Below are 12592 nucleotides of genomic sequence, written 5' to 3' on the forward strand. Positions count from 1 at the left end.
CTGGAGGCATCTCCTCTTGAGGACCGTGTGCTGGATGGTCATATTCCCGAGAAAACCATCTCGTTGATCTATAGGAAATTAGTTAATAACTCGGAGGACCCATTGGTGAGGCTCAGGGCTCAGTGGTGTGCAGATGGGCTAGAACCTGATGAGGAGGACTGGATGGAGGCGGTGTCATCCCCCAAGGTAGTAGCTATACAGATGCGGCTCCGGCTGGTGCAGTTAAAGATTCTGCATGGATCCTACATAACGGGGCCTCGTCTGGTACGAATGGGGAGAGCTGAGAGTGGAGTTTCTAGAAGAGGTTGTGGGGAGGTCGGTACATTGATACATATCCTATGGCATTGTGATGTTATCCAGATATATTGGGCGAAAGTTTACGAGGAGTTAGTGAAAGTTTTGGGTGCGGGAATGCGACCAGAGGCCCGGAGATGTCTGCTGAATGTGTGGGAGCCAACTGACCTAAATGTGTACCAGAAACAATGGGTGACTCTGGCCTATATGGTGGCCAAACGTAATATTGCTCAACTCTGGGGGGCCAGTCAGCCGCCCCGAATCAATAAGTGGGCGGAGGATCTTGATTGGTGCATGTTCCGGGAGAGATCGGTGTATGTGGCCAGGGGTTGCCCGCAGAAATGGAGGAAGGTTTGGGGAGCGTGGAATAGTCACTGAGGAGAAATTTGTGAGCCACCCAGGACGAGATCAGACTTAGAAGCACAGGAATCCCCTTGACCCTAATGTTGATTATTGATATTTGATCCTGCATTATGTTGACTTGCTCCATGCTTTGGAATTGAATGCCCTCACTTGAGAGTTGATTTCCTTTTTGTATTGTCGTATTGTTTAATAAAAAGAAATTACAAAAAGAAAAAACAATACTTAAAATATTTGAACTTCCTTATTTTTTGTCTCAATCAATCTCTAAGACCTTTTTGGTGTATGCGTGGGCCTACATTATTTGCTTAAAATCGTATTTGCCTCCTTAGGTTAGTTGACTTGTTATGTAAATGACTTGTTTTAGTTTGCTAACTGAAAAGCCTGCATTTCTAACCTTCTGTAAGGAATCGCTCCGGTTTTGTGTATAAAGGTTATTTTATCAAATGTCGATATTCGTTTAAATTGACAGGGAAGGAGTATGTAATATTGTGCCTTTTACTTGTATGTACATACTTGTCCCTTTAAGAGCTTGAGTTGTTGTTCAAGCAGCTCCATAGCAATGGAATGTATATGAGTGGTCGGCAAGTCAGTTGCGCCTGACTAGAGCGGGCTGATAGATGGGACATTTTCTATACCTGAATAAACTTACCTTTTTCATCATATTGGATATTCATCTTGATTTTACACTGGCGACAATGGTCTGAAACCTACCCTGCGCACCCAGCATTTTTTTTTTCATGGACTTGGATTTGTCTCAACATCAAATAACTTTAAAAATCTACAGTTTTCCTTGCTGTTCTACATAGACTTCAACTACTTTCATGTGAGTAAAAAATATGTTTTACCGACATTATGAGCATCGCAGCATTGTGGCAGGGTGGCGCTCTAGTGGTTGACCAGCCACAGGATACTTAAATTTCAGTCGGGGCGGACGCGCTCGAGGACCACAAGCACAACTCCTCGCGCTAGCTCCACGAAATTGAAATTGCCTATGTGTTATTTTTTAAAACTGCTAAATGTTTAATTTTTAATCCCTCTGTGATTTTCGGGCTTGCGCTTACTTGACTGTTCTCCCCGGTCCACCACAGCAATCTCGTGCTTATTGTGTGGAGGGAGGCACTCACTTCCTGGTTTAGCCTCGCAGACGGGCCATTGTGGCAGGGTGGCGCTCTAGTGGTTGACCAGCCACAGGGTACTTAAATTTCAGTAGGGGCCGACGCGCTCGAGGACCACAATCACAGCTCCACGCGCTAGCTCCACGAAATTGAAATTGCCTATGTGTTATTTTTTAAAACTGCTAAATGTTTAATTTTCAATCCCTCTGTGATTTTCGAGATTGCGCTTACTTGACTGTTCTCCCCGGTCCACCGCAGCAATCTCTGTGGAGGGAGGTACTCACTTCCTGGTTTAGCCTTGCAGAGTGGCCATTGTGGCAGGGTGGCGCTCTAGTGGTTGACCAGCCACAGGGTACTTAAATTTCAGTCGGGCCGACGCGCTCGAGGACCACAAGCACAACTCCTCGCGCTAGCTCCACAAAATTGAAATTGCCTTTGTGCTATTTTTTAAAACTGCTAAATGTTTAATTTTTAATCCCTCTGTGATTTTCGGGCTTGCGCTTACTTGACTGTTCTCCCCGGACCACCGCAGCAATCTCGTGCTGATTGTGTGGAGGGAGGCACTCACTTCCTGGTTTAGCCTCGCAGAGCAGCCATTGTGGCAGGGTGGCGCTCTAGTGGTTGACCAGCCATATACCTACAAAGACACTATGATGCCAACGCGCAGCAGGCGCGCCATAGGCAAGCCGGTCTGGGCCCGTCCGCGCCCGACCGGGACCAGGGGCCACGGACTATGGCCAAAAAAGGATATATTCGGCTAGCAAACTACTCTCTCTAAGACCCCCACCCACCTCTGCCCTCCACTGGCCCCCCACATACTGAGACGTACCTCAATTTATGGTATCTCTAAGGCTACACTACCTCACTCAACCACTGAACATAGTAATATTCCTTCCGCTATTACATACCCCCCTATCAACTCTCAATCAAAACTCCGCTGTATATACCTCAACACTCGCTCCATGGTTAAGCACCAAATTGACATATTTCTACTGCTTGTTACCGAAAAACCTGATATCTTCTTGGTCACGGAAACTTGGCTTACCCAAGACTCACTACCGGATATTCTAGCAGCACTTCCATCTGAGTACTACATCATAGCAGCAAACCGTCCTACTGGCAAAATGGGCGGGGGGCTAGCAGCCATCATCCAAGATCTTAAGTTTATGACGCTTCCCCCATTGGTCCTAACTGATACTGAGAACTTAGTCATTAAAACCAACACGGACAGCGGCGCTCTAGTACTTGTCCTGCTCTATCACCCCCCTCAAACTATGACTACATTCCCGATATCCCTGGGAGAACAGATAGCCTCTCTAGTGACGAACTTCTCGAAAACACTCCTGGTTGGTGATCTAAACTACTGGTTTGATAACACAGTGGGCGATGCCCAGGCAACGGAACTCCAAGAACTGCTCTTAAACATCAATCTGACCCAGCACATACACTCCCCCACCCATGAAAAAGGTCATAGCTTGGACCGAATATGGACCCACAACCTCCCACTCTCACCTCCCTCCATTACGCCCTGCATTTGATCTGACCATTTTTTAATACAGTTTACAATTACTATTAGTGGGCACATCAAGCCACCACCCCAGGTGGGTGGAGAAACTAGAAAATGGAAAGCTATCAACACACCGGCCTTCCTAGACACATTGACATCGACGCTACGTACAATCTGCAAGGATGTAGATCTCATGGAGGAGAGGATCTCACACTGGCTTTCAAAGGCCACTGATATCCACGTGCCCCCAGTAAAATTCTCTCGCACTCGTAGCATGGACGCCCATAAATGGTTCACCTCAGATCTAAAGAACCTAAAACTCGAGGTGCGTCAGAAAGAAAGAAAGTGGAGAGCAAAATACAAGGAGGAATTTATTTCTGCCCGCAGAAACTATCAAAAGATTATTTTAAAAAGCAAAACAGATTATTTTTCAGCAAAAATTCAAAACTCCCAGAACAAATCCAAGGATATTTTTAATATAGTAAATGATCTATGTAAGAGTGAAAGAACAGCCCCTCTCTTGGCTCCCACTCAGGAGCTGTGTAACTCATTAAATGACTTTTTCATAGACAAAATTGTTACAATAAAGAAGAGTATCCAAAACCCGCTCTGTCTGGATCCCATAGATGATATCTATCATAACCCACTCACACTAGACGCTCTTCCCCCTATTGATGTTAAAACATTTTCAGAACTCCTCTCCCGCGTCAAATCCGGTTCACCCAACGATAGATGTCCACCACATATTTCGAAGGAGGTTTGCTCAGCTTTTCCACTAAGCATCCTTCCATTTTTAAATGAATCACTCTCACAAGGCAAGGTTCCCGACAACTTTAACAATGCCACGGTGATCCCACTAGTGAAAAAACCCGGAGCAGACCCCTTGGACCTGACCAATTATAGGCCCATCTCCCTCCTCCCCTTCCTATCCAAACTACTCGAGGCTCACATGTCTAGATGTCTATCTAACTTCATTGAAAATTCTGAGTACCTAGATCCAAATCAAGCAGGTTTTCGGCCATCTCACTCAACAGAAACTGTGATTCTGGCAGTTCAGGATACTTTAAGATCTAACGCGGACAAGGGCATCCACCAGGCCCTGGTGCTTCTTGATTTGTCGGCCGCGTTCGACACGGTTGATTATAAAATACTGATGAATCGTGTCGAGCAGGCCGGCCTCAGGGGTCCCGCCCTGAATTGGATAGCTTTCTTTATTACGAACCGTACACAGTCAGTGAGATTAGGGACATTTACAGCCCCCAGGACCCCATCTACTTGTGGGGTGCCTCAAGGTTTGTCACTCTCACCTTTAATATTTAATCTATACCTCCGCCCGCTGTTACACTCCTTAAAAAACTATAAAATCACAATTTTTAACTATGCTGATGACCTCCAGCTAATCATTCCCCTAAACTCTACGGACTCGGTTGCCGAATTTCAGGCAACCATGTCACATATACAGAGATGGATGAACTTTAACCATCTCAAACTCAACCCGGGCAAGACAGAACTTGTCTTGCCCGGGAAAAGTGAACTGAGCTGAGGTCGACACTTCTGGCCACTCGACATGGGATCTCCTACCACTAAGACCCACTCGTTCAAAAGCCTAGGGGTCACTATCAGCGCAGACCTATCACTTAAAGGACAGGTAGGAGCTGTCGTATCTTCCAGCTTCTTCCAACTCAGAAAAATCAGAAAAATAGCTCACCTATTAACACACTCAGCACTCATCCAAGTAGTTATAGCCCTTATACTTTCCTGTCTGGACTTCTCGAATGGCCTCTATCTGGGTCTCCCAGCAGGTCTGCTAAAACGTCTGCAGATGGTCCAGAACCAGGCGGCCAGACTTATCTGGAAACAAAAGTGGCAATCAGTTAGAGCTGGGTTGGAAAAACTCCACTGGTTGCCAGTGGCCCAAAGGATAGCCTTTAAAGCGGGATGTACCACTTTTAAGGCATTGCATGGCAATGGCCCCAAATTCATCAGAAACCTGATCACCAACTATAAACCACCGCGCAACCTACGCTCTGCTCACTTTGGCCTAGCAACCGTTCCCCCATTTAGAAAGAAACGTCAAGGAGGTAGTTGCTTTTGCTATCTGGCGGCCACCTTCTGGAACTCCCTTCCGCCACCCATTAGGCACGGCAATGATCTTCTGCCGTTTAGGAAGTCCTTGAAAACATGGCTATTCAAGCAGGCCTACGCTTAGAGTTTGTGCTTCGTCTTCCTTACAAATAGCGCCATGAAACCTACGGGTCTACGTGCGCTCTAGAAATAGTTATTAACATAACATAACATAACATAACATCGCCACATGCCTCACTCTAACAAACTTTGAGGTTTAAGGGTTGGGAGGCTTCGATGTGGGCTCCATTTGTGTGTGTGGAAAACAAGTGGTCATCTGCTTACTCTTTGCAGTTACTACAGCATTTCAAGGAAAATTTACCAAATCTCTCATTTTGACTTAATTTCTGTTATCTATTCTCTTATGGAGCAAGTTATTTTACCTTAATCATCGTCGGAGATCCTTATCTGGCTTGAACTGTTAATCACTGTGATTAATTAAGAAAGTTAATAATAGTGTTGCTCAACTTTAACAAAGTGGGTGTTAGTAACGAGCGCAAAGGAAAGTCTTATTTAATTGAACTGCGCCGAAGTTAAACACCTCTTGCACTTCCCTTCTTTGTTGAGAAGCAATTTTAAAAAAAAACATGGAAATCCTATTCATATTCGTACAATGCATAGAGCTTACTATGGAAAGCCAAACAATTTGACAAAGTGTGTGTTTTAACGAGCGCCAAAGAAAGGTGTTACAATTATATGTAGCTGATCTGCGCAAAAGTTAAATACATCAGTACATTAACTTCAGAGTTGATTTGTGGAGTTGGTCAGTTGGAATAATGCGTATAACCACTTGTGCTAACAGAATCTGTTCATAATTGTTATCTATGGTTAAACAAAAGCCTTCAGAGCAGAGCGTGTTAACATTTTGGAGTAAAGACTGTAAGTTTTCACAAGTAAACATAGCGAGCTCTGCATCTTAACAAACTGTCTCAACTGCCATCGCTGACTTTACTCGTTCCTGTGGTCTGTAGTATCCTGGTGCAGGCCTAGTAATTAGGTAGCTGGGGACACACGTGTGTGGTTAGTGGCTGGCAAGTAACCTGACCACGCCCAGAGCCCTGGGCTTTTTATTCGCTGCAATACGTGCCCAACGTGTACGTGGGGCTGAACCAAAGTCCCCTCACGCTAGAGGGGTAAACGGGGAGGAACAGTGGGAGGGGGCGTGTGCTGTAGTGGACTGCTCCGCTATCAGCAACACTACATGGTCTTATTAAAAATAAACAACAGGACCACTCACCTGTTGCTATGTTTCCCCGGAATGCCACAGAGTCTTCTCATGGCACATTAGGAATCAACTTGCTCGGAGTTTTCCTGACGTCATCGGCGAGCTGTTTATTCTACTGCGCTGCATGTACGTGCGTAACGTAACGTAAGCGCCATCTTTTTGAAAAGCAATCCGGTTTTAAAAGTAAAAACTTTGGAATCGATCGTCGAGGAATCTCCTGATTCATGGGGCCTCATTTATGAAAAGTGACGCATCGCTGCGTGAAAACAGCGATGCGTCACTTTTCACTGCGCACTCCTTGCGACACCAATCATGCGTCATATTTAATGTATGACGCATCATGTCGCAAGGAGTTACAGATACGTCATCTCTTATCTGCTTATCTCTAAGCGCAAAAGTGACGCAGTGCTGGAGTGTGTCACAAAAGTGACGCAACTCCAGCAATGCGTCCTTTCACATGGGGCGAGCCCCATGTGAAAGGGGATGCGTCAGTCTTATGCCTGCTGTGAGGCAGGCGCAAGATTTTGACGCAACGACATCCTAAATGTGACGCAGTGAAATCTCATAGATTTCGCTGCGTCACTTCTACGACCCTTCCTTGCGTCAATACGCCCCCCTTGCATACATTATACCTGGCGCAGGTATAATGTGGCGCAGGGGTTTACAAAGTGACGCATGTACCTAGATTCGTCACTTTGTAAATATGGTGCAACAAGGCACATTATTTACGCTGCTGGTGCGTCACAAAAAGTGACGCACCGGCGGCGTAAAAGTGACGCACGGCCTCATAAATGAGGCCCATGGTGTCTTAGTGTCAATATCATTTCAAAGTAAGAAACTCTCGTTTGGAAAATTAAAAGACAGAATTCTCTATTTAAACTGGTGCTCGGACATCGTATCACTTTGGAACCTTTCATAGGAGATTAACACTATCCTACATCGCCATCTAGTGGATTCTTGAGTTTGTGTCATAATATTTTCAGTATTTCCTCAAAACATTTCCTTCACAACGAGCAGTTTGTCAAAGTTGACTATTAGGTTCATCAACATTTATTATTTTATTTTATTTTTAATGAGTTATATTCAACATCATTTTTTATGGTGTTTATTTTAACAATGTAATTGCTTTTCAGGTGGCTATTTTTAAGAAATACTTTACAGCTTTTATTGGGTTGTTACTTTGCATGTAGTTTTGGTTGCTGAACTTTAACTGATATCTTCTAAAAGTTCTATAAAATTATATTCCGTACATTTTAAGTGGTAAGAATGCAGAATGTCACCACACCACCTTTCTTCCTTTCAACACCAGGAGATCCACCCATAAAGTGGCAGAAGTGTAAAAAGGTGTTCGAAAGGTATGCCAAGGTGTGTGGTACAAATTTAAGTGCAGAACGAAGAACTGCACTCTTGCTACACTGTTTAGGGTCTGCAGGACAGGAAGTGTTTGATAACCTCCCTGATATAAATGACCAAACATTGAATGAATATGAAATATGCATTCTTAAACTGGACAAACATTACTTACCTAAAGTAAGCACCATTCTTGAGAGATACCATTTTGGGCGTAGGTTTAAAAATGAAGGCGAAACTGTAGAGAACTACATCACAGCTTTAAGAAAATTGGGCTCTTCTTGTAAATTTGATGCCTTGATTGAAGAGAGGATTAGGGATCAATTTATGCTTGGTTGCAACATACAAAAGGTAAGAGACGAGATCTGGCAAAAAGATGATCCTACTCTAGAAGAAGTGATCAACATAGCTAAACAGATTGAACACTCAGTGAAGTGTGTTGAGATTATCACTAAATGAGAAAACAAGAGTGATGTTGTATATGAAATTAAGACTGATTCCAATGGGAAAAGTTCTAAGAAAAATGTTAAAGTGAGTAATGGCGATTCACTCATGAGTAAAAAATCAAGAGGCATATTATCAAGGGGGTTTATCTCCGCTTTTTTGGCTTTAAAAGCCAAGAAAGCAGAGATAAAATTATCTCCCTATTACCTAGCTGTCGCTAACACCAGTTAGCGACAGCTAGTAGGAGATAGCGACCATCTTGGGCCCCACTTTGCATGTCAGTGATATTTATCACTAATGATATGCAAAGTGGGCGTGCCAAGATGTTAGTGACTGGAAACAGTCGCTAACATCGCTATCTCCTATTACCAACTTTTGGAGATATTTGCACTAAGCGCGAATATCTCCAAAAGCTAACACCTGCCCTGAGCAGTTATTAGCCATGTTATCCAATGGGAGGTGGATAACATGACTAAGAGCATTAGCTCGGTAATGCATGAATATCGTTGACTTTTCAGCGATATTCATGCATTGCGGCCGTTTTTTATCGCATTTGCGATAAACCTTGGTGATACCAAGGTTTATCTGCGATAAAAATCGCCGCAGCTTAGCGGTAAAATTTTGTCTCTAACCAAGCATTAGCGATAATTATCGCTATTGCTTGGTAATATGCCCCCTAGTTTTCAAGGGAAATGTTACCGTTGTGGGAACCTTGGGCACCTAGCCAATGACAAGAAATGTCCTGCTTTAAAGGCCACATGTAGTAATTGTAAGAAGGTTGGGCATTTCATTTCTGTTTGTCATGCAAAAAAGAAGAAGGTAAAGGTGAGTTCTGTATCTCGACAAATTATGTCAGATAGTGATTCGAACTCTGATGTTGACTGTGGACAAATTGTATCACAAGTAACTGATAGTGAGAAGACAGGACCTTTGGATGATATTCTGGTGGAAGGAATGTCTACTCGTGTTTTGTTTGATTCTGGGGCAAAAATCACTATTGTTTCCAAACATTTTTATATTCATCATCTAGAGGGAAAAGTCAAAATTTTGAAGAATGATATTAAGCCGTATGCATGTGGTGGAGAACCCATCAAACTCATTGGGTATTTTCAAGGTTTGATTGAATATAATGAAAGACTAGTTTCTGGCAAGGTTTATGTTTACCACAGAGGGGACAGCATCTTAAGCTGGTTCCATCAAAGAGATTTGGGAGTCATGCTGGATGCCAACAGCAATCCTCCCATTTTACTAAAAGAGAGACTGATTGTGCATGAGATTAATGGGTGTGAAAATGATGTTTCCTACTTAGAGACAAGTTAGGTTGTTTAAGTGATTACACTCATAAAATTAAGTTATTACCCAACGCTGAACCTGTTGCTTGTAAGGTCAGAAGTGTACCTTTCTCTGTGCGGGAGGAGATGAAAAGTCAATTAGATAAGTTGAAGGATGAAGGTATAATAGAAGAGGTTGAAGGCACTCAGTGGTTGGCCCCAGTGGTCGCAGCCAGAAAATCTGATGGTAGTCTGCGCTTATGCATATACTTGCGCTCCCTCAACAAACAGGTTGTTGTGGACAGATACCTCCCGAAAATCTTTGACATGCTCATGTTGCTAATAGATACCAAGATTTTCTCCACAGTGGACCTAAAGTCAGCCTACCATAAGTTAGAGCTTGATGAGAGTTCCAGAGATCTAACTGCTTTCATCACCCCTTTTGGCACCTTAGACTGCCTTTCGGGCTAGTCTCGGCAGCATCAGTCTTTCAAAGGGCTTTAGAGAAAGTGTTGCAGAATTTAAATGGAGTTAAAATTTATCAAGACGATGTTTTAATTTTTGCTTGTGATGTTGAGGAGCATGATGCAATTTTGAAGGAGGTCTTGAGGAGATTTGGCAAAAACAATCTTACAGTTAAGGTAGAGAAATGCAAGTTTAGGAAACCATCTATTGACTATTTGGGTCACACAATTTCTGGGAAGGGTGTAGAACCCAAACGTGCGTTGATCGAGACTATTCAAAACCTAGCGTCTCCCACGAATAAGGAAGAGTTTATGAAAATCCTAGGCATGACGGAGTACTACAGCAAATTTGTAGAAGGGTTTGCTGAGAAAACATCCAACATAAGGAAGTTGTTGTGCAAAGCGGTTGAGTTCCATTGGTCTGAGTCATGCGAGAGCGAATTTATTAAGTGGAAAAATAGTTTAAGGAAAGCACCTAATCTAAGGAGTTTTGATCCAGCTTTGAAATCTGTATTAATCACAGACGCAAGCATGAAGGGCCTTGGAGCTGTCCTACAACAAGAACAAAGTGAGAAGGTAAAAGTTATTTTATTCCTTTCTCTCAGTTTGAAAGGTGCCGAATTGAGGTACTCTCTAATAGAGAGAGAGGCTTTTCCGGTTCATCGGTCCATTAAGAAGCTAGAAAATTTACTACGGGTGTCAAATTTTTTGTGAGGAGTGATCACAAACCCTTGTGTGAAGTGTTTAATAAGAAGGGGTTCGATGCTATATCTAGCAGGATTTCAAAGTGGATTGTAGGTTTGCAGGCTTATGATTTTCAGGTGGAATGTCTACCAGGTGTGCGTAACTGCATTGCTGATACACTTTCCAGATTAGTTAACATAAAGGAAGGTGAAATGGACACACAGGAGGAGGACATGAACGAATGGGTTTGTAATATCCAACATGATGGGATAAAAGAAGATAAGTGGCGCAAAGCGTGTGAGTCTGATGATGAGTTTATAGAATTACGCTATTTGGTTAAAAAAGGTTGCTCATGCAAAACTGGTGGGAAGGTGGATGAGTTTTGGAATGTGAGGGATGAATTTTCCTTAAGTGGTGACATGATTTTTAGAGGTCCTAGGTTAATTCCGTCTAAAGAGCTACGTGAGGAGTTGATAAATTTAGCCCATGAAGGTCACCAGGGAATGTCCAAGACCAAAGAAAGACTTAGGCTCAACTACTGGTGGCCGGGGTTAGATATTCAGGTTGAGACGGGGGTAAGAGATTGTTTGCAGTGTATTTTAAGTGATAAGTCATTGAAACCCAGAGTTCAGCCTATGGTCATAAGAAAACGTCCAAAAGGTCCTTGGCAGGAGCTTGCTCTGGACATTTTAGGCCCTATCACTTGTTATGAAATATATGTATTTGTGCTAATTGACATGTTTTCAAGGTGGCCAGAAATCAAATTCACAAGAAACGTTGACTCTAAACAAGTCATAATCTTTCTCAAAGACGTTTTTACACGGGAAGGTTTACCTGGATCCATCTTGACAGATAATGGTGTCCAATTTGTGTCTTGTGAAATTAAGGATTTTGTGCAACGCTGTTCAATTGACCATAAATTATGTGCCTTGTACCACCCAGAGTGCAATGGTATGGTGGAACGTTTTGTGCGGGTGCTCAGAGACCATAAATATGTCAAAACAAAATGGTCTTGATTTGAAGAGTGAAATACATAGAAAAGTTGAAGCTTATAGGTTCACCCCCCCATGCCACTACTGGGTATAGCCCTTTTATCTTATTAAAAAACAGGCATCCAAACACTTTAGTAGCTCCATTTTGGGTGAATGATGCTGAATCCAAAAGAAGTGAAGGTCCTCTTTCTCAACATATGCGAGAAGTAAATGAAGAGAAAAAGGCTATTGCTAGGAAAGAGATTTTGATTCCAGGAAGTCTGTAAAAACAACTGTTGTTAAGGTAGGGGATTTGTTATGTTGGTATGTTATGTTATAACCCATTTGTAAAGCGCACGTAGACCAAGGTTTCATGACGCTGTTCAGAGTAGGATGCGGGCAGGACTAATTTACTCATATGCCTGTGTGAACAGCCAGGTCTTAAGCTGCTTTCTGAATCGGAGTAACTCAGAGCAGGAGCGGATCTCTAATGGAAGTGTGTTCCAGAGTTGTGGTGCCAGGAACCCGAAGCGACGACGGCCATGTCGCTTCCGTTTGAACCTGGCACTCACTAACATATTTTGATATTTGGAACGGAGATCACGAGTGGGAGTGTGCCTTAATATCAGATTATTAATAAAGATGGGGCTATAGTAATTTAAGGACTTGAATGTTAGGCAAGCTGTTTTAAAAATGGACCGTTGGAGCAGTGGAAGCCAATGTAGCTTCTTTATTAGGGGTCTTACCGATTGCCATTTAGGCTGCTGATAGATCAATCTC

At 43.1% G+C, this 12592-nt stretch overlaps 1 protein-coding gene across 1 annotated transcript in view; it reads right to left on the minus strand.

Moving 5' to 3' along the window:
• The window catches only part of LOC144769642 (uncharacterized), a 1000462-nt gene that overhangs the window by 233209 nt on the left and 754661 nt on the right, over window positions 1-12592 (minus strand). The window lies entirely within an intron of this gene.

This window comes from Lissotriton helveticus, chromosome 7 (genome assembly GCF_964261635.1).
Source record: "Lissotriton helveticus chromosome 7, aLisHel1.1, whole genome shotgun sequence".
Classification (NCBI taxonomy): domain Eukaryota; kingdom Metazoa; phylum Chordata; class Amphibia; order Caudata; family Salamandridae; genus Lissotriton; species Lissotriton helveticus.